The following is a 4,251-nucleotide window of genomic DNA, read 5'->3' as shown; positions in this document are numbered from 1 at the left end:
AAAAACCCTAGAAGAAAACCTAGGTAGTACCATTCAGGACATAGGTATGGGCAAAGACTTCATGTCTAAAACACCAAAAGCAATGGCAACAAAAGCCAAAATTGACAAATGGGATCTAATTAAACTAAAGAGCTTCTGCACAGCAAAAGAAACTACCATCAGAGTGAACAGGGAACCTACAGAATGGGAGAAAATTTTTGCAATATACTCATCTGACAAAGGGCTAATATCCAGAACCTACAAAGAACTCAAACAAATTTACAAGAAAAAAACAAACAACCCCATCAAAAAGTGGGCAAAGGATATGAACAGACATTTCTCAAAAGAAGACATTCATACAGCCAACAGACACATGAAAAAATGCTCATCATCACTGGCCATCAGAGAAATGCAAATCAAAACCACAATGAGATACCATCTCACACCAGTTAGAATGGCAATCATTAAAAAGTCAGGAAACAACAGGTGCTGGAGAGGATGTGGAGAAATAGGAACACTTTTACACTGTTGGTGGGATTGTAAACTAGTTCAACCATTATGGAAAACAGTATGCCGATTCCTCAAGGATCTAGAACTAGATGTACCATATGACCCAGCCATCCCATTACTGGGTATATACCCAAAGGATTATAAATCATGCTGCTATAAAGACACATGCACACGTATGTTCACTGCAGCACTATTCACAATAGCAAAGACTTGGAATCAACCCAAATGTCCATCAGTGACAGACTGGATTAAGAAAATGTGGCACATATGCACCATGGAATACTATGCAGCCATAAAAAAGGATGAGTTTGTGTCCTTTGTAGGAACATGGATGCAGCTGGAAACCATCATTCTTAGCAAACTACATGTTTACTATCGTTAGATGTTCTAATTTCTCCCAACTCAAAACAAAATTGTTCCTCAACCTATATTCCTTCTGGTTTTCTCTCTGCTCCCCTTCCAAAGCAATCCATTCCCCCCAGTTGTCTACATATACTCCCATTCACAGAGACTTCTGTCCCTGCTACTCCCCTGCACCCACTCTCTCCCAGGTCACCAGTGACCTTTTTGTTGCTAATTTGGTATTAGTTTTTTCAGACCTTGGCTTATCTGAAGGTACCACGCCACCCCACTTCCTCTCTGTGGCTTCTGTGGCACCCCACCCTATGATTTTCTTCCAGTCTCTCTGACTGGTCTCACCTTTTCCTCTGGGCTCCTCTTTCTCTACTTGTTCCCTAAACGTTGGCATTTCCCAAGGAATTTTGTTCTTTTCTTTGACCCTCTCTACTGAAGGATTTCATTCATTCCCATGGGTTCAATTATGATCTATATGGTGATAATTCGATAATTTATGAGTATCCCTTAACCAGATCCCTCTCATAAGCTGCGAACCACCTCCTAGACACCTTGTTTGGACATACTATACCCAATTCAAACTTACCTACTCCTCTTCCTGCCTAAACTTGCTCCTTTACTGTATCACATCTCAGGGGACAGCACTCCCATCCATCCCCCTAGTTACCCGGGGCAGACACCTGAACATCGTCTTTGACTTTTACCAGTTTCCTCCATGCCCTCAGCTCTCATTCACAAAGTCCTCGAATATTTACCTTTTTAATATCTCTTTGATGAGCTACTTTAAAAAGATGGGAAATTTGATGAACTATTAATACTTAAAAAACAAACAAACAAACAAATAAAAAAATATCTCTCAGATCTACCCCCTCTTTTCCACTCACTATGCTGGATCACCGCAGCACGTTCCCGATCCACATCCCAGCCTCATCTTCTCCTGGCCGTTCTCCAAACAGCCCCTCGACTTTTTCAAAATGCACATCTCCTTAAAAACCTTCATTAGCTTTAGAATAAAATTATATTCTCAGCCTAGAATACTAAGTTCTTCAGGATCCAGCCCTGGTCAATCACTCTAACCTCTCAGTGTCTGAGATTCAGCATTCTAGTTAATCTCCTCTACTTACTGAGAAGACCCATGGAACTTCACTGGGATCTTTTCTTCCCCAAGAAGAAGGGAGAAGGCCAGCACAGTGTTCCCCTGGAACCTTTCACAGCTCTAGCTTCAAAGCACTTAGAATTCCATTCATTCCTTTAGGTTCTGTGCCCTAAAACCACCCCTTAAAAATGACAAAACAAATATATTGAGCATTTTCTCATATGAGTCAGGCCTTTCATCTCATTTAACCCTCACAATTCTGAAGAACACATCATTTTAATTTCACAAATGAGAAAACTGAGACCCAGAACAATTAAATATTAAATAACCTAATAAAAGTCATACAATTAGTGAGAGAGAGAAGGGGGATTCAAACTCAGATTACCCAAGAAATTATCCCCTGTTTATTCATAGTCAAACCAATTTCTGGTAATCCAAGAATAATGTGAAAACAGACTAACATTTGGTAAGTGCTTAATATTTATAAAGTACTTTACATAAGGAATCTCATTTATCCCTTATGACATTTTCAAATAAACAGACTGCAAATCCAAGAAGGTAGTTTAGGCAAGGTCACACAGCTAGTAAGTAGCTTTGAATTTCCCTACCTCTACGCTTAAAAAAAAATTTCTTTTTTTTTTTAAAAAAGACCAGCCCAAGCTGGTCTCAAATCCCTGGCCTCAAGCAATCCTCCTGCCTTGGCCTGTCAAACTGCTGAAATTACAGGTGTGAGCCACTGCACCCAGTCCCACCTCCATCCTTATTAGCTGCTACCTAACACCAATAAATAGCATTTTACAACTGAAGAAACAGCTCCAGCCCAGGGTCACACATCTAATCAGAGGCAAAGTCAGGATTAGGATCCAGGTTTCCTAACTCTACTTGGCTGGGCAGATGCTGTTATAGTCTCTGAGTGCTGACAGAATTGTGGAACCCTGACTTTTTCCTATTTATAACAATTTGCCAAAACTGAAATTGGATTCCAGTGGTAGATGGATGGTGGTGCACTACTTCTGAAGGGGTAAACTGACCTCCAAAGGGTTTCAGCTCTGGCTCCAGGTGGACTTCTTTGGTATCCCTCTGCAATACTCGGGTGATACTCTGCTGATGCCCACCTGGTGGCATGGTCCTCCCCGATCCACTTTTCCAACAGCCTCTGCTCTCACTGCATCCACTGAACGAGGCACTCTGCTTTAGCACACGTCCCATTTCCCCCTGCCTCCTTACCATTTTCTCTTCAGTAATAAGGCCCCATCTGTTCAACCAGCTCCAGTTGCCTTCCCTGATGGTTTGGCCAGGATCAAAGCCCCTCTGCCATGCCTCTTAAAGTCCTGTTGGTTCTTCCCTAAATGCCATCTGTTTTACTCACTCCCCCACCTTAGCCTTCCCTTCCTGGATGTTACTAACTCAAGGATGACAGAGCTGCTTTCTCTCAGGCTCTCTCTCTTTGGTTTGAATTAGGTTCAGAGTAAAAGTCCCCTTGGTCATTTCCTTGTTGGCCACAAGTTAATTATTCTCATATATTAAGGCATTCTCCCCAGAATGTATCGGCTGACATACACAAAAAAAATCTGGAGAAGGTGATAAAATGAAATGTGTAGATTAACTAGGCCATCTAGCCAACAACAGAATGTTTAGTGGAGAAATATTCAGGAAAGATGCTACCTAGCAATGAGGCCTAAGATGCTGAGCAGACGGTAGAAAGAAGAGCAGGAGGCCAGGCACGGTAGCTCACGCCTGTAATGTCAGCACTTTGGGAGACTGAGGTGGGCCTGGGAGGCAGAGGCTGCAGTGAGCTGAGATCACACCATTGCACTCCAGCCTGGGCAACAAGAGCAAAACTCCATCAAAAGAAAAGAAAGAAAATAAAAGAAAATAAAAGAAACAGCAGGAATCTTAGGACGTCTTTGCTTCATAACTGACAGGGCAGATCTTTCTCAGAAAAGGAGTGGGAGGTAGGGCATTTAGGCACAGAAAGGAGTAGAGCCAATAGCTAGAAATAGCGGAACATGAAGAACTGATGACATTTCAGGGAGAACTGACAGCAATAATAGGCATGGGTCTATCAGTCTCTAGCATCAAAGGATTAAAAGGGTACTCAAAGCATTCAGGTAAAATCCCAACCCACTGTACAAATGAAATAAACATTTCTTCAAGGGGGCGGCATCCCTCTAATCGAACACTTCCAGCAATGAGAAATGCCCAACTTTAGGAAATCAGAATTTTGGAGGTGTATGTGAATGAGGTTCCTTTATTTTCTTTTTTAAAATTTTATTCTTTCTTTCTTTCTTTTTTCTTTTTTTTTTTTTTTT

Source organism: Mandrillus leucophaeus, unplaced genomic scaffold (assembly GCF_000951045.1).
Source record: "Mandrillus leucophaeus isolate KB7577 unplaced genomic scaffold, Mleu.le_1.0 Scaffold551, whole genome shotgun sequence".
Classification (NCBI taxonomy): Eukaryota; Metazoa; Chordata; class Mammalia; order Primates; family Cercopithecidae; genus Mandrillus; species Mandrillus leucophaeus.
The sequence above is the reverse complement of the archived record's forward strand: the minus strand, read 5'-3'. Positions refer to the sequence as shown.